The following is a 27,139-nucleotide window of genomic DNA, read 5'->3' on the forward strand; positions in this document are numbered from 1 at the left end:
AGTACAGGAACCAAAACAGTGTCATTGAGAGATGCAGACATAACCATGACCACAAACCACAGATAGGTGAAGAAAAAAAGAAAACAGCTAAAGTATAAGGTAAAACAAATAAAAGAAAAGTGCAGAAATAAAAAAAAAACACTGACAGACATTTCTGGAACCAGTCACGTATTCCTTCTATTTAAAATAAATGCCTACTGACATCTATAATGCCACTTTTTCACATGTCACTATCAGCATTGCTGATTGCAACCCCTATCAGGGTACCCCAGCAGCAGCCACCTCCTTTGCCCCACACTGTCTACAGCTGTGTGGTTCATGGGTTCATAGGCTATTGATCTGTAAGGGTCTTAGGTAGCTTAGACTTATATTCCCATGGTAGTTTTTTGAGCCTTGCATTTTGTGTATGAGTAACCCAGAAATGGCTTGAATAAGGACATGTTGAGACATTTACTTGTTGTCCTCATCTTTAATTGACATGGGTGATAAACCAATGGTGAATTTGTGATTTTCCCTTCATTAGTTCAGATTATATTCGAATAAAGTAAGAGAAATAGTTTGTTTTATGTGGAATGGAAGACAGTTCTGTAGAAGTGGTATTCTCTGTGATACACACCTATCCCTGCAACATGTTTTATCTATTGAGATCCCTTGAACACATGCTCATGTTATCACTGGACTTGTGAATGCATAACAGCTCAGAAAGCATAGTGTCTGTTAGGGGTCTAGACACAAGGCAGAGGTTGCCTCTCAGTAGCCTGTATGATACTGAGATGAGGGAAAAGGCTTTTAGAAGGTCTGCATATTTTTTTATGATTTAGTCCCTTGATTTTTATAGTGAGAATGCAACGCAGTATTTTCAGTTTAACAAGTGCTTGGACAAGTACATGTTGAAAGGGATACAATACTTCATGATGGACATAATGAGAGCTGAGTAGAGTGCAATACTTTCATCCTTTGACTTGGACAGTATCCCTTTAGCTAAAAAACTGTGGAATGCATATGTAGCCATCAAAGGACAGTTCATTGTTTTTATAAGCTCCCAGATCCCTGACTGCAGGATCAACTTTCAAGAGGATGTAGTTGATGTAATATTTGCAAGGGAAGACAAACTTGCCAAAGGCTACTGTTATATATTTTTGGGCTTTTACTTTTAGTCCATGGTTTTGATACCAGCTAATTGTTTGAGAAAGGCTTTCTTGAAGGACCTTTGTGTCATCTAGGGAGTTGATTTGGTCATCAAGTTTATCATCATCTGCCATCTTTTTCAGCCACAAACTGTTAACATTAGCTTTGACCTTTGAGGAGTAAATTCAAAATAGGACTGACCAAAGGACCGAACCCTGGGGTACACATATTTTGACAGATGTAAAGCCATCTATGTATAGATACATAGCAAGAATATAGTGAGTCCCATACCTTGTAATTAGATTAGGTTGTGATCACGAGGGAAATGTTAATAGATCTCATATCTCTAGTACAGGAATAGTGTTGTAGTATGTTGTGGAGAGAAGGACATTTGTCTGCAGTATAAAAGAGTTTATAAGCAGTTATTAGCAGGGAATAAGTTAAGTAGTTAGGTAATTCTGTCCAGTTTAATTCTTTTAATGCAGTGCAGGGAAGGGTTTGGTAAGGCATGTTAGTGGCAAATGTGGTTACTGTAATATGATTCCAGTCTTAGTTTAACAGTGTTGCCCACGTTTGTACGAATTAGTGAAGTATAAAGGAGAGATAGAATGAGGAAAGTTTTAGCAAAAGATATTTCTTGTAGTATCAGTTAGATATGACTTGGCCCTGTATAGAGATCATAGATTGTTCTGGATTTCTTTGATGCCCTAAAATAGGTGTTGCCTGAATTTTAGTTTGTTGTTGATGAACATACCTGTGAAGATATGTGAAGGCTGTCAGCCTACCTAGATAGAATTTTGTAGGTAATTCTACGTGTTTGTAAATATAAATAAAAGCCATAGGCTTGTTCTCTTCAATGTGAGAAGACTGTGTTGGAGGTTGAACTGCAAAAAAATGTAACAAAATTGCACTCTGCTGTAAGAAAGCTGATAAGTCAAGTATTTTATGACTGTTTGATCTCAGGGCTCAGAGCTGTGGGTGTGAACCAGCAGATTCTTTCTATTGTTTTCAGACCAGAGTTAATTGCTAGATTTTACATATATAATTGCTGTGCTTTCATGACCAGGTGCAAGCTTGCTAAGAAATGTAAATATAGAGTTTCTGTTAGCCTGGGAAACCAGAGAATTGTTAAGAATGATGCAATCTAAAATGAGTCAGCAGGATGTATTATCAGTTTAAAGGACTTTCTCGGAGACAGAGAGAGGGCATTTTTGGATTTTATTTAAAACTGACAACAAATCACCAGTACTCTGCTTTTGCTCTATATGTAAGTTTATTTAGAACTGTGATTGCTCTTAGATATAGATAGAAAACAGTAAGTTTAGTCTAGCTGTTTTCTCTATTGATATCAGAACTATTCTGTATTATTTTAAGCATTTTCCTGTGAACTCTGAACTGTTGTCTAGCACTGTGTATTGAGAAGTATTGTCTTGTGTTTTTATTATTTATTATTAAATATTTTAAAGCTTTCAACTGTGGTTGTTTTGTGAAGAGATAATTTAAGTTCTAGAGTACATTGCATGTATATAGTGATACTGTCTAACCCACTCCAATAGCTTTAGCCCTGGGTCACACTTACTATTTGGATAATAATATTGCACAGTAATAATTGGACACCCTTTGGTAAGGGCCTTTTTAGTAGCTGATTTTAGTGGTTGGTGTCAGGTACTACTAACTTATATACTGACAGGAAGGGACATAGTTGGATAACCTGTGCCAGCCTTCCCCAGGAGTGCCTGTGTGGTTGCATATAAGTCTTATCTCAAAGTGTGTGTGTGTCAGCTACTTGGGCAGGGACACAAAGCACTGGTTGGACAGAGAGGGTGCTGAAGGTTAGCTTGACCACTAGGCTGAGATCTGGACCCTATAGCTGTGCCAGTGGGAAGTCTTATTGGGGATCTAGAGAGAAAGGGAGAAACCAGCTCCAGACTGACTGTGATCTCTGTGTGCTCTTAATGGAAATTGTACTTTACTGTATATGTATTTGTTATCATTCCCAATGTGGATACCCCTCACTGGTGTTATTGGTGAGGATTGAGGCTCCTTGATTGCTGGGCCAGTGCACGGGCATCACAATACCTAAAAGTTTAGTGCATGTGAATGTTTTGATTTTGATGTTATTGGCAGAGTGGATGTAGAGGGAGGAGTGTAGTTCTGAGTATTTATTGGCAATAAACAGCATTAATTTAGTCTTATTTAGATTTAGGATAAATTGTGAGTTTGCTAACCAGGACTCTGTGGCAGAGAAAGATAACTGCATCTTTTCTTAAAGTGTATAGAGGGAGGGATTAGGTGGAACCAGTGAGAACTGCTTCATCTGCATATTGTGCAATGATGGAAAGAATGATTGTGATGTGGGGCTTGTGTATGTGATAAATAAGGGAGACCCCAGGATAGATACTTGTGGGACATCCACACTGACTGGTAAAAACGAGGGATGTCTTGTTGCCATTTGATGGCTTGCTCTCTTTTTGATAGATAACTTTGCCACTAGGATAGCGATGCCTGATTAAGGCCAAGAGAGTATTGGTCCAGAAAAAGCTTATGATAAGAGACAGTGAAAGAGACAGAACTCTATGAATAAGGAGGACACTAAATTTCCTTCATTTGTGTATTGATTGATGATATTTGTTAAACTGTGGAGTGCAGTTGTTCAGTTATGGTTGGGTTGGAATTCATGTCATGTTTTAGATAAAGTTTATTGTTTGTAAGATGTTAAGAATCTAGGCATGGATACATTTTTTCTAGGATTTTACGTAATGATGATAGGATCACTATTGGTCTGTAGTTAGAGAACTCAGTGGAGTTGCCACATTTGCGCAGTGTTTTTCAGTGAGAGTGATTGTTTAATATGGAGATTGGAAAGGCCAGGACATCTACAGTTAGTTTTAAATATTCAGCAGGTAAATTATCTGTTGCTAGGGAAGTTGGCTTCAGGTTATGTAGTTGTTTGCTTATGGTGGAGGTTTGGACAGTTTGAAAGGTGAAACCACTGGAGTTGTTTGTTGTTAAGTTTGAATAGTAGGAGTGATTTGTGTATTCCCTTTAAGTAGGGAAAGGATTAATTTATGCAACATTACTAATTTCACTTGAAAAACTGATTAAATGAACAGAAGCTATGATTAACTGAGCAAAGGAGTAAAAAAAATCAGTAGTACTCAAAATCCTTCCTAATGACCTGCATGTTGCAGGTTAAGAAGAAGGGATCCATTAAGCTTAGACAATGTATAGGTCAGCTAAGGTTTGAAGAAACTGAAGTGAGCCATCCAGTGTAAGTTATCAGAACATCAGGTGATTATATATTCATTGAATCAGCTTTCTCTTTCTATTAATTTTATTAAAATCTTCAGTACGTGTAATAGACTATGTGTCTCGTCTTTTCATACAAAACTTATCAGGAAATGCAAATTGAGACCCAGCCTCCCTCTTTTCATACACTTAATTTTCTCCTATTGTTTCTTCTCCTGTTTTGTTCTTGCAAAGCTTCTCTGTTTCAATTTTCCCCAAAGGTATCTAACATATCTGTTTTTATTGGCAGTCCTCAACAATGACTAATGTATTTTTAAAGATTTTTTTGTACAAGTGCTTATAAAAACTGTGGCAAACACCTCACATTATGATTTCTTCAATTGAAGATATAACAGATCTGTGCAAGACTTTCCCCGTTTTTTATTGTATAAGTAATATATTTTGCAGTCTTATCTCCCTAAATCCACCGAAAATCATTTTGCTCAAATTCTGTGTTTCTACTGCCCAGAACATTAAACACTCTAGCTTGCATTTCACCACTACCTCTACTTCTCTGCCTCTGATTTTACTAATATATCTTGTACTTGCTGATTTCTGAATACTTCCCAATTTTAACCAGTTTGGAAAATGAAGTCACACTACTTTATTAAATATGTAGTCTTTGCAAACCTAATCCCTTCCTTGACTACGGCCTTTATCTCAGCCTATCATGCTGTAATTGCTTCCTCTATAGTCACTGCACTGAACTGGTTGTGACTGTATTGTAGTTCCAGTTTTCTTTTATATTTATTCATTTGAATGTGCCCATAGTCATCCTTTCTAAGACTGGTTTGTGCCTGCTTTAATATAGGTAAAAATTACCAGGGCATAATCTTGAGATGTTCTTGCCTGCAGCATGAACTGTCTCTATTTAGTTTATAATGTCTCTTAATGAAGAATATAACTATCCTACTAGTTTGAATTGAGAAGAAGAGAACTGAGTTATCCCAGGGGTTTAATATTTCCATAAATATTATCAGTCTTTCACCTTTGTTCAACAGCGCATCTGTCTTTGTTAAGTGTCTTGAATTCTACTTTGTTCACTTCATAGCAGTTCAAAAGCAATATAACCTCTGCTGTCTTACCCACAGCATATGATCAAACACCAGACTGTTAAGTAACTGTTCATTGACTTATCTGAATCACTTAATTCAGTTTCTGAAGCAAAACAATATGCCAATTATTCTGGTTAGATTTTGACTAAAATATTCTCTTCATTGAATGTGAGCACCTACCAATATCCCATATCATAAGTTTAAGAAGTCTTTCCTGTTTTAACTAGCCATCTCTCTATCTTTCCTGTTTTAACTAGCCATCTCTCTATCTTTCTTGTTTTAACTAGCCATCTCTCTATCTTTCCTGTTTTAACTAGCCATCTCTATATCTTTCCTGTTTTACTAGCCATCTCTCTATCTCCACTGGTAACTTGTCTTACTGAACATAACTTTCAGAGATGGGCCTTTAATTCCTCATCATCATCATCATTCCTCCTTTTATCTCATTTTCGTTGTGGGTTGGGATATTCTATCCATTGTTACCATCTCTCTCAAATTAGTCAACACTCCTACCTTGTCCAATTTTCATGCCTGGCTGCCACACGTCTTTTTTCATGCAACCTATCCATCTCTTTTTCTGGATGTCCTCATTTCCTCTTGCCTTCTTCCTGTTCCTCCAAATCTTCTTCATCATACCGTCGTCATCATCATCATCATATGCTTTCCTACACATGTGCACAAACTGCCACAATGTATTCTCTTTGCCCTTTTCTGCAATTTGGAGACACTTCAGCATCTGCACTGTTGTCCTCATTTCTTCATCTTCCCCACAGTGTGTATCCTACTACCCTTCCCAGGCACTTCACCTCCATCACCTCTACCTTCCTCAGCTGTTCTGCCTTCACTGTTCAGGTTTCTGTATCACAGAGCAAACAGGGTCACGCCACTGTTTTTTACAGCTTACTTTTCAGGTTATTGGCATTCTTCTGTCAAACACTATTCCTGACATTGTGCCATTTGGCTGTAGCCCCTCAGATTCTAACTTTGATCTCCTTGTTCAGATTTCCCTGTTTCACAACCAACCTTACTAGTTACTTGAGGCTGTTTACCTTTTACACTATTTTCCCTAGTATCTCAATTTCAGCTCTTTCTGATTTCCCCATTTGCTACCATGACAACTGTCTTATCTGTACTCAGTTTCATCCATGTGGGTGTGTTTTTACATTCCATTCTCCTATCACTTATTGAAGTTCCATATCAGACTCTACAAATAATGCCACATCAGCCGTATACAGCAGCTTTCTTGATCTGTCCCCTCCACTCTATTTGATAATGTAGCCCGTCCCTAATATCAACAACAGTGGTCTTAGTGCTGAACCTTGATTCACTCCTACTACCCCTGGGAACCACATCTGTGTCTGAACACTGTTCATACTTGTGTCACTGTGACCTTGTATGTAACCAGCACTAATTCTATCAATGCTTCCTGGACTTTGAACCATCATAGAACTCTCCAAATCAGTTTTCACGAGACCTTGTCAAATGTTTTCACCAAGTCTATGAATGCCCAGTTGGAGTCCTTCCTCATCTCTAGGCTTTTCTCTACTATCTGCCTCACTGCAAATATCTCATTGATTATGTTGCATATTGATCTGAATTTGAATTGCTCATCTCCCATCCTGATTTAAGTTGATCTGTGTATTCACTTGTCAATCACCCTGACAGCACTTTCATGTTGTGTTACAACAGATTCATACATCTAAATTTCCCAAAGTTGCGAAAATCTCCTTTGCTCTTGTACACACTGGCACTAGGATGCATATTTTCCAGTCATCTGGGATACTCCTTTCTGTCCATACTGCTATGTTTACTCTTAGTAGCCATTTCTCCCCTAATTCACCCAACATCTTGATCACATCTACTTTGACCTTTTCTGAACCTTCACATTTTCTTGACTTCATTTACCTTAGTGACATTCTTCTTATTATCTGTTATAGCTTTTTTTCTCTTTAGTTGTAAGCAGTACTTGGGCCAATACAGCTTCTGGGAATTTTTCATCATTCAGAAACTGGTCAAAGTACCCTTCCATCTGCCTTTAATGTCCTGTGGACTGGTGAACAGCTTGTCCTTGGCAAACGTTATGAATGATGTCTGACAACTATCTTTTTTTTTATCTCTCAGTCTTTGCCTTGCAACCTGATAGAGCCTTTTGCCATTTACTGAGTCTCTATCCAGTAGCTGGTAGAGTGCCTCTGATGCCCTGTTCCTGTTGCTATTGTGACCGCTCTCTTAGCCTCTTATTTAGCCTCTTTGTTAACCAACCAGTATTCCTTCTTAACCTGGTATGTCTTTTTTATCTTCCACATTTCCTGTACTTATTCTTTCTATTCATAATTTCCCGGGTTCTGCATTCTACCACCAGCCTTCCATATGTACATTATTTGCTTACGTAGCCTAGTTGCATGTCTATTCCAAAGTGCTCACACATGCTATTTTGAGATGATGCAATTCTTCTTCTGTCACAACCCAGATGTGATGAATATGCTGAAATTATGAATACAAGCCTAACATTGCATTGGAGTCTGATTGCTGTCAATCTATAACTAATTTGATGACATCTGTCTCATTGTCTTCAGACAACTCTTCCTCACCGCATTTCCCACATGATTTCAAGTCTTTTCACCCCTGAGCAGTAGACTCTGGATCCCAAGAAAAATAGCTTTTCTGTACAGCTCTTTCATCTTGTCTCCTGGTTACACAAGATGTCCAGTCTCCTCCTTACCATCATGTCATCCAATTCTAAACTGCATCCTGTCAGTGAACCGATATTCAGTGTAACAATTCTTAGTTTATGTTTGGCAGCATACCTCCCAACCGTACCGAATTACTCAGTAAAAACCGAGTTTTGAGGTTAACTAATGGGATGCCATGATTCCCGAGTGGCACCCCTTCATTTCTGATTTATTTTTAAACATTTATTTAAAAATATGTGGTTTTGCAGATGTCTGCCAACCAGTCAGAATTCAGCTCAAGCCCAGGCAGGGCACGTATTTCCAGCAAACAGGAGCGGAAACTGTTTGGATTTATTTATTCTGCTGCTGCTGGCTTCTCTTTAATGTGGAGAACTGCTCTGCTTGTATTTAAATGCGACTGAGAAGGGAACTGTTTGGATGGCTTCTCTTTAGCGTGCCATGGAGAACTACTCTGCTTGGATTTATTTATTCTGCTGTCTAGCGTGGAGATTTATTTATTCTGTCACGAGTGGATTATGCTGGCTGGCTGAGAATGGAACAGCACCTGAGGATGGATGGATTGTTTTTAGCAAGAGAGAACAAGTAAGGAAACCTGGATTATTGTCAGTAAGGACACGTGTGTGCGCTCGCGCGTGCGTGTGTGATTTTTTTTTGAGGTAGGGCATGACAGAGAAAATTACTGTAGTATGTATTTAAGCAAAAACAAAATAAAATAAATTAATAACCAGCACATTTATCTGGGCACCTGAACATGCACTGGTATAGAATGCTGTTAGGAACTTGTTACCTTACATTTTGACAAAAAGGACTGATGAGAATGGAGCTAGGAGTGGTGAATGGTGATGTCTTACCATATGGTCTTTTTAGTGGTAAAACATGAAGTCACTGTCATCAGCTTTGTCCTGTATAATATATTTGTTTAATGCATTTGTCTGTTGTGTTCTTCCTCACATAGATGCTGCCTGTACTGTGCAAGTAAAATTGTAATGTCATGTTATGATTTAGCCATTTCACTAGGAGGCTGAAAGGCAAGCAATACAATAGTTGCACATTTGGGAATGTTGCCTGCTGTTGTGACTAGAGGGTACTCATATGTAGTTCTGAACATGGAGACATGATTTTGAATATGCAGACACTGGTCTTCCTGAAATGCTGTCAAATAAATTCACCTGAGAGTCAAGAAGGTAAATTCATTTTAAGCAAGTCATCTAAAATGATATTATTCTGAGAATTATCTAATTAATCTACTTTTAAACATGTTCTATATAAGGTAATAGATGATCAGTTGCAATAAAAATACAGTAAAGATATCTTTATGCATTTTGTTTACTTTTCATTAATAAACAGGCTGGCAACATTTTTTATTAGTATAAGCATTCAGCCATTGTGATAAATATATGCAGTTATTAATAACATAAGTCAGTACATTATTGTAGACATTTGGCTCATCACTGCAGGGTCAAGCAAGATATTATGAGATGGCAAAATGTATGGGGCTGTGAATGAAACTGGCCCTGCTGTTTGCTGTTATAAGTCCATTTGCTGTTATAAGTCCAAATCTGCAGAACTAATGTGTGTTTGGGTGGCACAAACTGGAATACAAGTTGTGACTACTGTTTCTTAATAAAACTACGTTAAAACTACGTTAATGCAATCGTTGTATTTTATCCGGGGAGTGTCAAAGCAAATATTATTGGTAGGCAATGGGTATTAAAATCAAAGAAATCAATGTAGAAGTAAAGCAGTATGCACATTAGTGTTTATGGTAAATGGGATGAAATAGGCAGGTAATGGGACATTGGAATGGCTGCAAGGGGACTGTAGTGCCATATTTTGGTTGTCTGTTCTTCTGTTTGTTTGAAAGTTGGCATCCCATAATTCCATCGAAGTGGGCAAGGTTACATTATTATGCTAATGTTATGTTAATCAGTGTACAGATTTGTACCTATTTTTCAATGGGCCTTGTCCAGATTTTTGATGTTTCCAGGTTGAGAGGTATGTTTGGCAGTATGAATAGTTTTACATTCAGTTTTCATTTTCCACCTTAAATTCTTATGCTCACAAAATAATATACATAGTATGCATTCATATTGTCGTAACTGACAATATCGATTGCGGATTTGAGCGAACCAAATGAGTGAATTCCAAACTTCGACATTTGCAGAAGTTTGAAAATCAGCAAATCGAACAGGTGATTTGCTGATTTTCGAACTGAAATGTCGAAGACACATCAAAATGCAGGGGGCAAGCCCCCCTGCATCCCCCACTCCCCCTTACTTTAATATACTAACTCCTAAATCACACTACAGAGGGGAAAGGGATCATTTCCTGATCCCCACTATAGTGCAATCCAAACCCACAATGTTGAATCTGCAATGAGCGAATGTCAATGTGCATTCATCCATTGCACATTTGGACTATTTTTTTCGAGGTTTTGCCACTTTGAAAACCTCCTTTCGAACAAAGCAGATTTGCACGAGTGCACAACTCACTTTTAAAGGTAAACCTTAAAGACACATACTGGGATGTGATGAGCTTTTCTCCGCCTGCACCAATTACATTAGAAATTATTTATGCAACCCATACTAGTTTCCTAATTAAAGAGAAGCACACTGCTTCTTGCTAAACCCAGACAAAATTCTGTACCCTACTTAAAACATATGCATTAATGTAATTTGTCCTATATATCAGATATTCCTGATGTACAAAATAAAAATAGCATCAAAGAATTATGCCCTACATGATATGAAAAAAAAACAATTAGTTTCATATATAAACCATACAGTAGGTAAAATAGAATAATAACATTACTACACAACTACTCCCTTCTTCCCCTCAAAAAATATATAATTTAATAACCAGTAGACAGGGCATTCTTATTCATTTTCCAGCTTTGCCCAGAAAATAGCAATTTACAACCAGACATTGAGCACTTCATATCATAAGCATAAATCAGAGTTAACAATTCTTTGAAAACCAATTTCTGCAAAAGTAATTTTCAGGTAACACTGGCATACACACACACACACACACACACACACATATATATATATATATATATATATATATATATATATATATATATATATATATATAGATAGATATGTATGCATGTATATATATATATATATATATATGTGTGTGTGTGTGTGTGTGTGTGTGTGTGTGTGTGTGTGAATGAGTGTATGTATATATATATATATATATATATATATATAGATATATATATATATATATATATACATACATATATATATATATATATATATATATATATAGATATATAAATATATATATATATATATGCACATTTATAAACAGAGTTATTGCAATGGATATTGGAACTATAGGTAACACATCTATAATGATTCCACTCTCATGCTGTCTATAAGCAATCATAATCTTTTAATGACAGCTGTAAACTTTCATTTCTTAATGGAAGCAACAAGCTACTAGGTTGCTACTTTAATAGGTTCATAGGTTCATAGGCTGGTACTGGGCTATCTGCCCGAAGATATATATTAGCCCAGCCACGTTGTGCGGTATTCACCGTTCCTTTAGTAGTTCCCTAGACCCTTGTACTAGCAGCTAGTACCCTTGGCCCCTATCTAGTAGTGCTGTTGGTGTGATCCCTGGTGTGAACTTTCTGTTACCCATCCACTCATCAAGGTTCCTCTTGAAGAGTGATAGTGAGGGGCTCTGTGTTATGTAGATTGGGACCCTGTTCCATAGTAAGGGAAGCCTCCGTGAAGGGAATCTATGCCTCCAGCATGTTCTATTCATTGTTGTGTTGAGGTTTATATCCCTAGAGTGTGTAGCTCGAGTAGATTTGGTTTTGCTAAGATGGAGCGTGTTCAACAATTCTGGGTTGGACATGGCTCTGCATGTTAGACAACGTTCGCCTCTGAGAAGGCGGTATGCAACAGAGAACAGTCTTAGCTTTTTCAATCGTGCTGCATAGGCAACTGTTTGAGGCCAGTAATCCTAATGGTTAGGTACCTCTGAATGAATCAGTATATTTTTCACACATTTTCTATACTGCTAGTATGTACAGGAACACAGAAAAATCTATAAAAATATTTTTTGACGCAGAAATGTAAACTAGTGCTATCTTTGAAAGAAAAGAACAGCTGGACCGTTTACAAGCCGTGAGATTAAGAACATTCCTCTACACTTGTGCTGATTTCCCAACATGGCTTAGTCAAAGGCAAAAAGGTGAGACGTTTTAATTCAAAATCAAATTAAACCACATTGAGAAGCATCTCATTAATGCCTGTTTAAAGTGTCTAGGAGTAGAACACTGCACTGTCAGACTTGACTGCACTAATGCTTTCCCTAACAGTCCATGCATCATATCAGCAAATGAACTTCTGCTTACAGATATTCAGACACCCATGTGTGTTTCTGAGTGCACGCGCGCACGCGCACACACACACACACACACACACACACACACACACACACACACACACACACACACACACACACACACACACACACACACACACACACACACACACACACACACACACACACACACACACACACACACACACACACACACACACACACACACACACACACACACACACACACACACACACACACACACACACACACACACACACACACACACACACACACACACACACACACACACACACACACACACACACACACACACACACACACACACACACACACACACACACACTCACACACACTCTCTCACACACACACACACACACACACACACACACACACACACACACACACACACACACACACACAGACTCACAATGCCCTATTTGACTCCCATAATCCGACTGACCAGTCAGAGACACACACTCCCACACACACAACAGACACATATGCATATACATCCACAGTCTGACGTACCTACACCCCACCCCATAGCTTTGCTGGCATTACCTACACAACAAGTACTCCCAGATAATGGGTAACCACCATCTTTGACAGTGTTCATTTTTTTTCTCCTAGAGTAAAATTAAGGAGCAGAAAACATTTTTGGGGAGAACATAACACTAATTAGCATTAGCATGCAACTTTCACAGCAAGAAAAGACTATGTGGCAATACCTCCATGAGGGGAAAACTACAAAGGTAGAGTAGAATTCGAATCAGAAAGACTTACCAAAATGTAGAATGCTTCCAAGGAAAAGATTCCCTATCACAGTATGCCTTAATGAAGCCGAGGGAGCTGTGATTAAGTGTATACAATTGTTAATGACAGCTTGTAAATCTTGAACGCTATCTTACTTTTCCCCTTAAGCTTCCTACAATAGTAGTCACCCTACAGATGTGGGTACCCAAGAGAGCCAAACCCTCTGTTTTGCCTAGGGATTTACAATGTATGATTTACATAAATAAGTGCATTAAAACCCATAAGTAGTTACAACTTCCACTTCCCTTGGGGTCATAGTTCTTACACTATAGAACTGTTAATGTCAACCTACAACTGTGCTCTTATTGAAGGGCTTGCACCTGATGTAGTAAAGTAAACTGAAAAGAGCCTGCTCCTAAATTCCATTTTAAAAAAAACACATACTGAGAAATCTAAAGTTTTCCATTAGAAATGGTGTTTACTGAGACTTACATAACATTGGCAAGGGTAGCTGCTTCTTCAGTCATCCCCAACTCATGCATTTCATGCTGCCATCAATAAGGAATCCTAAAGTGTAGCTTACTTAGAGTCTTATCTGTCCCTTTGTCTCAACACACACACACACACACACACACACACACACACACACACACACACACACACACACACACACACACACACACACACACATAATCATGCACGCATGCAATCACGTATGCATATGCACACACACACACACACACACACACACACACACATAAACATGCACACGCATGCAATCACGTATGCATATGCACACATACACACACACACACACACACACACACACACACACACACACAGACACGCATGTAATCACGTATGCATATGCACACACACACACACACAAACACACGCACACAAACATGCACATGCATGCAATCACGTATGCATACACACACAAATACATACATGCATGCTTGCTCACACATACACACGCGTACACTCTCAATGTGCCACTTTCTCTAATTGCTTGTATCTCACTTTGTTTCTGTAATCAAATCATAACTTTTTACAAGATAGTGTAACATTCCATGATGCGTGGAGTTGTGTCTGTCCATCTTCAAAAGACAGTCTTTTGGACAGCAGGTCAAATTTATACACAAATATTGTTATTAAGCTCTGTAACTACTACACTGCCATGTGGAAGTCAGATGCAGGACAACTCATGAAATACAGGACTACTTATGCATTCTCCTACAGCATGCCAAAGATGTTGGCATGTGACCTGGGGAAAACTGTGCCTTAACAATACCCCTCCCACTAAAAAGACATCTTATTTTTGGGCCTGTTAGTGGGTAGAAAAAATACTGTTCCTGGGCACCATCTTATTTTCTGAAACAAATGAATGGTATTAAACTAAGCAGATGAAATGAAAGCTAAAAGCAAAAATAATAAAGTTGAAGATCATTAATTGGCTTTTGGTTGGGGACATTCCCTTCATTCATGTACTTACAAAAATTTGTAAATGTATTGTAGAATCTTGCTGATTATATAACTACCTTCATTTCCAGCTACTCCGTCATACTTCTTTGAATGTAGCATGAATGGCCTTCTGCCCTTTGGATCCCATAAGCTGACCAGCTTTTTCTGCACTACATCTGAGTCACACAAGATATTACCATGCTAAAATATACAGTTCAGCTTACGAAGGTGATTCAGGGGACTACTGATATTTCTACAATGATACCAGTGAAGCTGACTTAGATCCTTGTCAGGTGTTTTTTTTTTTTACTTTCAGCAGCTCCTGGTCTACTTGTTTCATCCTCACCCCTTATTCTTTACTAGAACAGTATTATTGGTTGATTATACTGCATCTGATATCTCCACCCTGCAAGCATCACTGCTTTTCCTTATTTCTTGCAGTATTTTGCCTTATCAGTGGAGTCTATGTCATTTTTAGTTCTCCTCTGGTTAACATACAATAGCATCTCCCTCTCAGATCAGATGGTTTCAGCGGTGAAGAGTTTGTTTGGAATGTTTTTTTTTTTAATCACATTGTCCCTTTCTCTTCTATTTGTCAATATTAAGATCTTGTCCCCCCTCCCCCAATGCATAGCTTCATTGGTTACTTTAGCCATAGAACAGCTTTGATTGGAAACTTGCCATACCAATTCCCTAGCATCTGCAAATTTTTCAAAAAATATTTTATTTTCAATTGCTAGTTTCCCTAATATGTTCCTCTGTGATTTATATTACTTTTAGTCAACCAGTGTTTGTAAAGTAGTAGTGCAATTATATCTAGGTTAGTCCCCATATAATTTAGCAGCTTTACTCAGTATCGCTGACAGCCCGCGGTGGTGCAGTGGTTAGCATTGTCACCTCATAGCAAGAGGTTCTCCCATTCGATTCTCAGCTGGAGTGCCTTCTGTGTGGAATCTGCATGTCCTCCCTGTGGTCAAGTGATGTATAAAGACATGCAGGTAGGTGCGTGCATGAATGGGTGTGCCTTCTTTGAAGGTTGGGCATCGGGCTGACAACTCGGCACCGTAAAAATCCACTGCTAATCTTTAGCGGACCAGAGTTCCACTGTGGCGACCCCTAACCGGGAAAAGCCAAAATTCATTACTTTACTCAGTATCACTGACAGTTTGAAGTGATTTTGGTATAATCACATACCACAGAACTGAAGGAATGCAAATTTATCAGTTCCGTTCTGCAAGTTTCCTTTTAGACAACAGTTATCTGTACTCTTTTTCTCTGATTTTCTCATGACAGATGGACAAATCTTCTTTATATTTCTGCCACAAGTTCCTTCATGCTTAACAGTAGTTGTAGGGAAAGCCTCAACTGCTATCTCAAGAAAAAACATTTCAGGTAATAACTTCATTTTTTATTCTTGAAGAGCCACCTTGATTTTTTCAGCTAAAAATCTGGTTCTTTCTGGACTCAACTTAAAAACTTTTATGACTCAAAGAAGAACTTTATCATAAAAAATAAATGTTCGGTTCCAAGCTGATACAACAAGTTGAAGCTATGCTGCTATCTTCTTAAGGACTATCCTCACCCTCACTTCCATGGAAGTTTTACTAATAAATATTAAAAACTGTAGATGTGACTTCATATATATCAGCATCAAATGCATGATTACATAGGCATTTACAGCAACACGCTGACATGTTACATACTATTTAGTTTCTGTCAACCAAAATATCTAGAATTTTATTTACATTATTTATGTGATTTTAAACACAGTTTCAAAATATGCATTAGATCAGCCACTTGGGACCTTAGCAATCTGCCCCAGTGAATGTTCATTAGTGAAACTTGAGGAACTCTGCCACTGTCTAAACTCCAACCCTGACTACATTACTTCTTTCAGTATCTGGTAGCTGTGTGCATTGTCATCCTCAGGTTCCATATACACATTTAAGAAGTCCCTTGCTAAATGAAAGGGTACATTCCTAATGCAATCATCACTGAGCCAGTTTTATATAAGAACAAATCTCTTAAATGCTACTAAATAAGCCTTTGCATCATCTTATTTTCAGAGCTTTTTCTGGAGTGCACTGGGTTGTGGAATTTCCAAAGAGGTAGATAACAGGTTCATCGTTACAGAAATCAATTGTTGGAAGCTGAAGAGATGTTAGTCTCCAAACATCTTTCCTGTAAAACTGTAGTAGAGATCACCAAACCTTCAGATGACTTTTCTGTGTTGGACTAGACACAGCAACTGCAATTTCAGTACTGACAAGTTTTTGCCTGAAGAGTAAAATTCCATCTCAAGGCAGCTCTTTGCACTTTTTTAAGGAGCGCCCTTTCCACAGCAAATCTCTGCATAGACACAAGGGATATTAGGGTTCCTATTATGTTATCGAAAGCATGAAACATCGAACACTCCAAGATCAAATTTGTATGTTTGATGTTTCATAATTTCGAATACGTAAAGAAAAAAAATAAAATAAAAACAAACAACATAAACAAACTGTTGTAAGCAGGGGGCAAGCCCCCTTGCACACTCCCACACCTCCTGCTCTTTAAATATACCAACTTTGAGATCGCACTATAGTGCAGAAAGAGAATATTTCCCTTTACTGCACTGTAGTGTGATCTTCGAGTTGGTATATTTAAAGAGCGGGGGGGGGGGCACAGCCCCCCAATTGTGGGGTGCAGGGGGGCTTGCCCCCCTGCTTACAACAGTTATTTAACAGTTGATATTTTTTCTCTCTTTTTTTTTTTTTTAGTTCGAATTGCTGAAACTTCGATTAACTGTGTTCGATGTTTACAGTTTTGAAGTTTCAGCAATTCAATAACGTAATAGGAACCCGGGATTTTATGCTACAAACACATTTATCACACAAGCTGAAAGGAACAACTAGTCTAGGTAAGAGTTTAACTCACTAATTATCACTTTAGAGTGTACATTTTCATTCTGGAGGGCTATACTCCCTACTTGATGGAGTAAAAGGGGCAAAAAGAAGTAGTTAAAACAGATAGGAACATAAAACACAGTCATGCATGCAGTACTTTGCTTCAAACTTCAGTTCAACATATCCAATGTCCCATTGCAGGTAGTTCTTCTAACAAAGCTGACAAAAAACAAACAAACCAACAAAAAACAAATCATTAGCTAAAAATGTTCTGTCTTTCCCTTGAAGGCTATCTCTACTATGAAGGTACAGCTAGTCCCATTAATTGAGCTTCACAGAGAAAAGAAACACTCTTGTTCCCTTTATCAGTTTTCAGGGACCCCTCCCAGGTTGTCTTAGTTCATCAGATAGTGTTCCCTGGATATTCCTTTTCTGAACTGCCTCTCTTAAATTCAAAATAAGGAGTCTGAAATTAAGCCTGTCTAGATATTGTCATGAATCTATTTCTAATTTTTCCTATCACTGCTTGCTATTAACTGACCTGTTCCAAGAGAAAGGTTTTTTTGAAGGTTAAGAGGACAGTTGAAGCAGAACAAGCATTTAGGCAATTAAAATATATGCTGTGTTCAGAGCCAATACCATAAGCTCTAGAATTTTCCAAGCAATTCTTAGTTTATACAGATACCTCTGAATTAGGCATGGGTCCATTCCTTCCTCAGATTATAGATGCTGAGAGACATTATTTAGCGAGAGAGAGAGAGAGAGAGTACCTTGCCATAAAATGAATCCTCATCCCATCTATTAAGCAATTAGTCATCACATTCACCAGAATGTGCCTACCTCTCATTAGTTGTTATAGAAACGTGACTATTATTTACCTGTGTTTTTATCTCTTATGATACACCTGCTAGTAAAGGCAACATTAGCATGCAGAATTCCACAGTGAGTTGTGCATTTTCCAGGCTCTGCCATCAGTTTTGTGCAACAATACATATCTGATTATGAGCACTTTCCTGTTAAAGTGTAGTAAACAACTGGTTAATAACATTAAAATATGTAACAGTCAAACACAAAAGTGTAAAAAGCATAAAGACTTTATTAATGCACAGCAAACAAGAACTCTGATTCTGAGTCATGTAGTGCTACTGTTAGGGAAAAGGTATTTCTTATGGTAATGTGTAGGGTTGGCGTTAGTGACAGGGACATGTTAAGGGTTAAGGTTAGCACCCATGAGTATATGGTGCAGAAAGGAGAAAACCCGCTGCTTGTCCTCACTGCTATATACTAACCATAAACCTGCCCCTGCCCCAACCTCATCCTTACAATATTACCAAACAAAGAAGTTCATAGGTTCATAGGTTCATACTAGGCTATCTGCCCGGGGGCATTTACAAGCCCCAAGCCATAGTTTGTGGGCTTTTACGCTACCCCTTTAGTATGAATGGAATTATTATTTTGTTTTTGCTGTGCCTCTGTTGAGCAGTGAGGTAATATCAAATCTGGGTTTGACATGGCCTTGTATGTTAGGCAGGTCACACACTCTGAGCAGCGGTAAGCTGAATAGCTGGCTGGAGTTCTTTCAGTCGGGCAGCACAGCACAGATTTTGTTTTCCTTTTTCCTTTTTTTTGAGGAACGGGCATTGTACTCAATCATTGGTCTGATGAATGTAGAAGGTCTTCCTAGTCTCACTATTGAGACCAGGTGTAGCTCATATTAATGTTGCTCATTTTTTTCAGTTTACCAGTTGGATAAGGATAGCATTTGCTGTCTTCTTTCAATAGGCGAATTGTCAGTATTGTCATTATTTAATTAAGTAAGAGTCACCGTGCATACGTCAATGCAGGTTCTGTAAATTTTAATGTATGCCAGCATGCGTTGTTTCAATTGTCTGCCATATAACATCTTATGCCTCTAATGAGTCCCATTTAATATTGAATCACTGCCCCCCTTTTCCCCCTTTCTTATGCTCATTTTCTATAGCCATTGGTAATAGTTGGTATATGAATTAATCAGCAGAAAATCTAGTTTAGAATCCTTATAGATTTATAGAATATAATTCAGGACGACCTTTTCCAGTCTACTTATGTTAGATGTTATTCAGTCAGTTTCTTCAACCTTGTTTTTTACCATGCCATTTGATTGCTTTTCTCTTTTGTTCACCATAGCGCACTAATTCCATTTCCCTTCTAGCTGCTCTTAGTAACAGATTCACTTCCTTCTTCACATATCCGTAGTAGCCTGTAGCGCACCAGTCTTATCTGCCTCATGTTCTGAGTCATGCTTCATCTCTTTTTAGGGAAAATTGTATTTTCTCTCATCATTTATCTGCTGTGAAACCTAGCGTGTGTGGCTGGGATTGTTTACAGTAGATCAATCTCTTCCATCATTCTGTAGTACTGATCTTTATTATCTGATACTACAAATGCCATTTTGCTTTTGGCTGCTGCAAACATCTTTGTTGTTATATACCCTGCTAGATTGTGTAAGTATGATTACCTCCCCTTAGTACACTTTTTACTAACTATTAAATTCAGGTAATAAGTGATATAATTTCTTTATATGAATACGTTGTCTAATTTTAATCTGCATCATACTAGACTTCCTGTCGAACCACTGATTTGTTTAACAAGCTTTACAACATTCTTTCTCTGAAGCATCTTTGTACACCTAATTTTACACTTTTAAAGAATAAATTAAATTAAGTGACAACAACAGAATGATTTTGTTTTAACTGAATAAGAGAAGTTAAGCATAGCATTTAATGGTGATTGAAAAGATTTGAATATTCAACACATTTGCACATTCAAGTTACTTTCTCTTACTTTTCCAGGCATTGGAGCTTATATGACTGACTGTGGCTTTTGCTGTTCATTAAGCATTATTTAACAGAGTATTCTTGCCAAAACATATCGAGAAAGAGGCATTAATATGATTATGCCCAAAGTGTCAATCCAGGCAGCTCTTATTTTCTTTGAGGGTATTTTCTGGCTAACTCTGCTTGAATTTATTATTAGTAAAGCTACAATAGTGCAATGAAAACAAAGGTTAGTTTGACAAAAATCATAGTTCTGCATTCCGCATTCATACTCAGGATTCAGAGTCCACACAGCAATGTTGCAGACAACAAAGAAATGAAGAAGGATTCATGTATTTTTAAAGAAGACACAGTGCATCAGAAATACAAAATGGCTATATTAATGAACAGCAAGCCTTCTACTGGTGGGTAATAATTACACAGATGAAAAAAATATCAGCTTCGTTAAGTACTGAGGTTGCTATATGACACTAGGTTATGGCGAACTTGCGGAGAGAGAACAACTAGCCAGAAGTCACGACAATGTTAATTTACCAAAGCAGCAAGTGCTACACTGGTATCACTCAGTACATATACACTTAAATGGACATAAACAAGTCCACTATGTAGCTGCCTATATATACAGTAATAGAACTTTGTACATGCATATTAAAAATATTTATGACCACAACACATACACACACACAAGTTACACATGAACATGCAGATAGTCACCCCCACCATACACACACACACACACACACACACACACACACACACACACACACACACACACACACACACATTCACACATACACACCAGCTGCTGAGAGTAAAAAGCTGTTATTTCTTTATATCAAGAAGTAAGCACTGTTGTCACAGCTCTATAGATATTCATAGTACAGCAGGATAGCTACTAAATATGAAGTATAAATGAGATGTCAGTTATAGATTGTGTGTGTGTGTGTGTGTGTGTGTGTGTGTGTGTGTGTGTGTGTGCGTGTAAGTGCACATACTTCACTAAGTACAGGCAAAGCATACATGGACCTGTCCAGAGCTAAGCATCTGACACTTTTAGAATACTCTGTTGCATGGTGTCTGTAGAAGGCTTGGTGCAAAAGGTGTGATGTTACACCTGCTTCAACATGGCTACCTTGTCGCCTCACCATAAGATGTTGTCCTGTTCGATTCTCAGCTAAAGCATCTTCTGTGTGGAGACATGCATGAATGGGCGTACCTTCGTTGAAGGTTGTGCATCAGGGCTGGCAACTCGGTATGTAAAAATCTACTGCCAATCATTAGCGGACTGGAGTTCCGCTGTGGTGACCCCTAACCGGGAAAAGCCGAAAGATACAACAGTAACAGTAGATGCCCTATTTTACTGCAGGGTACCAATACTGTGATGCTGTGATTTATTTACTGCTGATAGTTTGATCACTAGAGCAAGAGACTTTAAAAACATATAAGTTTTATTCACATTTGATAAGATTCTAGAAAAGATTGTTCATAATCAACAATTGAACTATCTATGAAAATACAGCAAACTCTCTGTGAAGTGAAATTTGTTTTTTTTAATTGTCTGTGCTAGAACACAATTACAGCCTTTTGATATCTGACTGATGACATTATTCTGAGCATGGATAGAGGTGTTCTCACTGGGCAGCCTTTACAGACTTGGACAAAAGCCTTTTACCTTGTAAATCCCTAACTTCTATACAACCACTTACTGTTAGTTGGGGTTTGTCATAGTGTCTCATCCTGTTTCACAAACTACCTCTAAGACAATTTTTATAATCAATCTACATTTCGTAGCCCTCAGTATAGCTCCTTTCAACAAGTCTGCCCCTTAGGGTTCTGTTTTAATCCCACTCCCTTCTTTCATCTTAATTCATAAATAGACCACCTTTAGTTTTAGCACCTCTTCTAATATTTCTATGTTGATGGTGAGTTTTTTCATTAAATGGCATCTATCATATTCTCAAATAAAAATTCAACTGGAAAATACTATTCACCAACAGCAAAAATGGCTGATGAAAATACAACTAATTCTGAACTCAAGTACAAGTCTATTATATTTGGGACTAGGCCTAAACTGTTAACTATATCCTCTTCATGGTAAATAAAGACTATTACATCCAACAACAACCCAAACCAACAACACAACCCAAATGACACATAGCCCACAAACTCAGTGTGCCACTCAACTACAGCCCATAAGGCATAACGTACCCAACACTCTAGTCATAGGTGACTCTATAATCAGGCACACTGATGTTCCACTCATCAGGCTAAACAAGGAGAAAGTTACTGTCAGCTGCCTGTCAGGTGCCAGGATCCGCCACATAATGCATGCACTCAGGTCACTCCACAACAAGTACAAATATGACTCTGTCACTGTCCATGTTGGTGTAAATGACCTGAAACATACCTCCCTGGACTACATGAAAAGAGACATGGAGGACCTCTCCGATCTTGTAGCCCAGGCAGGCATGACCCTAGCCCTGAGTAGCATCCTGCCATCACCCAGAATGATACCACAGTACAAGGACAAAATGATTGACTTCAATAATTGGCTAATCTTCTGGTGTCATTCTAAGGGAATCCAGTATCTGTCTGCCTGGAATGACATGATTGACAGATCACGATGCTTTGCCAGAGATGGCCTGCACCTGTCACCCTTGGCATTCTGGATACTGGCAAAGGCTCTTGCCACCCCTATAGTGCCTTTTTTAGGCAAGGTTCAAATGACAAATTCACCACCATAACAGATACAAGCAAGACAAATCTGAGGGTAATGCTACTCAATACTAGAAGTCTAAACCTCAAAATGCACTCACTCGATGCACTCCTTAAAGTGGAGAACATCAGCATCTGTGCAGTGAAAGAGACCTGGTTCAAAGCTCCAGAGAGCACCCCTGCATTACCAGGCTATAATTCATACCACACCTTTTGGCCACCTAACCAGACCGAAACACTAAAGGTGGAGGCATGTCCATATTCATTAAGGATATCCACATCTCCAAGCTAGTTGCTCAGCATAATGCATCCGGGATTATTTAAGTTCAACTAACTCTGGGCAAGACCGCAATCCAGATTGTAGCTTGCTACAGACCCCCCACCATGCCCCAGGATTCCCACTCCTTTTTTCTTGATACACAGGAAAATATTAGGGTACAACCCAACACCCTAGTAATAGGTGATTTCAACTTCCCCACCATTAACTGGGAAAACTACTCATGTACCAACTCTTTTGCTCAACATTTTCTGGAATTCATCAATTCCAACGCCTTGGATCAACTTATCCACACCCCCACCAGGGGCAGCAATATCCTAGACCTGGTCATCACCAACATGGGTGACCAGTGTTCCACGTCAGAGGTCTATTCCTTGTTGGTCAGATCTGAACACAAGCTAATCACCCTAGACATCCACATCCTGCTCCCACCCCCCCACCCCCAATTAGGGAAACAACCATAAAAAATCTCTCCAAAGCCAACTTCATGCTTCTTAAGACAGAAGTGGCAAACTTCACGACACCCATGCAGATGAACAATAGAGGTACAACTGCTGAATCCTACACAAATGCACTTTATAACTGCTTACACAAGTGCATGGATCATGCTATCCCTAACAGAACCAAGATGCTATCCTACAAAAAAAGGAAGCCAGTCTGGTGGACTTCTGCCATAAAAAAACTCTACAACAGAAGAAAGAAACTGTTGCAAAAAAGAGTAATATCCATTGACTGGAGGAACTCCCTGGTCAGCCTCAGTAAGAAGCTGAGATCCCTCATAAAGTCATCCAAAGCTAGTTATGAAAACAAAATCGCCACCAATTCTAAAGACAACCACAAAGCATTTTATAGCTATGTCAAGAATCTCAGTGGCAACACTCAGATCTGCTCTAAGTTACAGCACAATGGCACTAAATACATAGAACCAACTGATATTGCCAACATCCTGGCAGATAGGTTCAGTGCTAACTTTACTCCTCTCTCACCCCCTAAAGGGCCCATCTCTATACAAGAAGAATGCAAAGTTCCTGTAATCACGGCTGCACAGGTAAAAACCTCACTCTCCAAAGCCAAGAGCACAGCATCCATGGGACCTGACAACATCCCAGGCTGCCATCTACATGAACTACAGAATGAACTGGCACCCCACCTAAGTACCATGTTCAGTCATAGTCTCACCTCAGGCTTTCTGTCCATTGAATGGCACACCATGATGTTTACCCCACTCCACAAAGGGGGAGCCACGACAGACCCCGGGAACTACCACCCCATTAGCCTGACGAGCCTGGTCTGCAAGGCCATGGAATGTATCATCATGGAACTCATAAACAAAGACAATTGGAGATCTGTAAAAACAGTGACCTGATCTCTACCACGATGCAGTAAAGTAACACATGAGATGCGTTTAAACATCCATAAGGCAACCAATAAATATAGCACGCTTGTAGTTAAAAGTCCATGAAGCAGCCAAATAAACGTAGCAAAATTGTAGTAAAAACTCCTTTAATCCATAAAATAGTGGGTTGGATGCAACCACGCTTCCTCAGACAATAAAAAGCCCCACAAACATTGTTTAAATAGCATAAGTTAAAGTCTAATTGTGCCAATTAAGTTAATTGGCAATAAATGCTTTAAAGAAAAACCACCAAACTAGCTTCTATACAGCATTCTTATATTATAGAGTATAAGACACAAAACAGAACTATTATAAACTGTATAGGGTTACTAACATCCATTTTCAATCTAAATGTAAATAAAGATATTTCCAAGATCGTGCCATTTATCAGAATAAAGATAAAAAGTAAAGAAAAATAAATGCAGGAGATAAAAATCAACTGTTAACATGAAGCTGAACAAATCAATTAAAGTGCTACTGAAGCATTTTTCTTTTTCCCAACCATCTTTATGAATCTAAATTTCCGGACCACTTGTCTTGATAAATTAAATATAAGATTTCAGTAAACAAACATCACTTTTGCATTAAGTACAATGAATTAAAGATATAGTTTTAGCTAGTCAATAATTACGGTTTGATGACAATGAAATGTAATAGAAGCCGAACAACTCATAGTGCAGCTAAGGTCAAAATCATTCTTGTCAGTCTAGTTGCTAAACCGTAACTATAAACAATTATAAGCTAATAAGCTGGCAAAACACATAAAGGTGCTATCTAACAAAATCATTGTAAATAAAAATATTATAAATAGAAACGTGTTTGCAACATACCGCTACATAATATGATTTCTGTACTATTAAGGAAGAAAGCTTACAATGCAACCACCGGTTGACACTGAGCATGTTTCTTCAGAACAGCTTACTAACATCCAAGGGAGGAGTTAAACAGTAAATCTAGAGCAATGACTAAAGCGTAAACTATAAACAATTATAAGCTAATAAGCTGGCAAAACACATAAAAGTGCTGTCTAACAAAATCATTGTAAATAAAAATATATTATAAATAAAACTACATAATATGATTTCTGTACTATTAAGGAAGAAAGCTTACAATGCAACCACCGGTTGACACTGAGCATGTTTCTTCAGAACACCTTACTAACATCCAAGGGAGGAGTTAAACAGTAAATCTAAAGCAATGAATAAGGCGTAAAAATACCTAACATATAACTTACGCCTAAATAAAAATTCTTTATATATATATGGGTGTTTAAAATATTAGTCTGATATCATTGTGTGCTATAGAAAAAGATATATATATATATATGTATAATATAGGTATAAAATGTCATTGCATAGGGTAATAAGATAGAATAATAAAATACTTCATGGATAATATATAAATATATAGATATATAAATATATAGATAAAGATATAAATATATAAATATATAAATATAACTTAATTTCATTAACTATGAATTATGGAGCCATACCTATAAAAAATATATATCATAAATAATATATGCTTAATATCATAAACTATAAAAATGAACTAAATTTTTCTTTTTTCTTTAAAATAACTTATAACAAGCAAAATCTATATTTAAATTTATATTTATATTTATTACCTATCCATACAGCTTCAACCTGGAAAGGTCAAAATAAAATAGAAACAAAGGGTTATGTACTGGTGACAATAACATTTCAACCCTAAGAAAGTGTACAGACAATTAGTAAAAATGAAAAATATCAAAAGATATGTGATAGAGGCGAAATTTACAAGTATAAACTATTTGTCAAAAAATAATTTACTAATTCATTTATTTGCTGTACACAATGTTCATGTTTATTATTGCAGAATATAGGGACTAAAAATCTGTAATAAATTTAAATATTAAATATTAAATATTTTAAATTTACAGTTATTTTAAATTTACAGCAGTTCTAACGTTTCCTAGCATTCAGAATAGGCTTAATTGACACAAAGGTGTTAAGGCCAGGAAAGTTGTGAGCATTGAACTTCAATATCCACCTAAGCTCTGCTAAGGCTAAACTATTAGAGTCATCTCCCCCTCTAACATTTAGAGGCACCAATTCTAGCACTCTAAATAGAAATGTATGGTCTCTATGATCTTTTATATGCTGTGCTAAGGCATTTGTATCTGATGCTTTCTTAATTTCATATAGATGATTATAAATACGATCAGCTAGTCTTCTTTTCGTGAGTCCTATATAGAAAGCAGTGCATTTTGTACATGTAGCTAAGTAGACCAAATTTTTAGAGTTACAAGTAGCT

At 37.7% G+C, this 27,139-nt stretch overlaps 1 protein-coding gene across 8 annotated transcripts in view; it reads left to right on the forward strand.

Annotated features, from left to right (window-relative positions):
- The window catches only part of CNTN5 (contactin 5), a 5,719,910-nt gene that overhangs the window by 3,811,399 nt on the left and 1,881,372 nt on the right, over window positions 1-27,139 (forward strand). The gene's annotated exons all lie outside the window — the stretch shown is intronic.

Source organism: Protopterus annectens, chromosome 5.part0, assembly GCF_019279795.1.
Source record: "Protopterus annectens isolate FY-2018-M chromosome 5.part0, PAN1.0, whole genome shotgun sequence".
Classification (NCBI taxonomy): Eukaryota; Metazoa; Chordata; order Ceratodontiformes; family Protopteridae; genus Protopterus; species Protopterus annectens.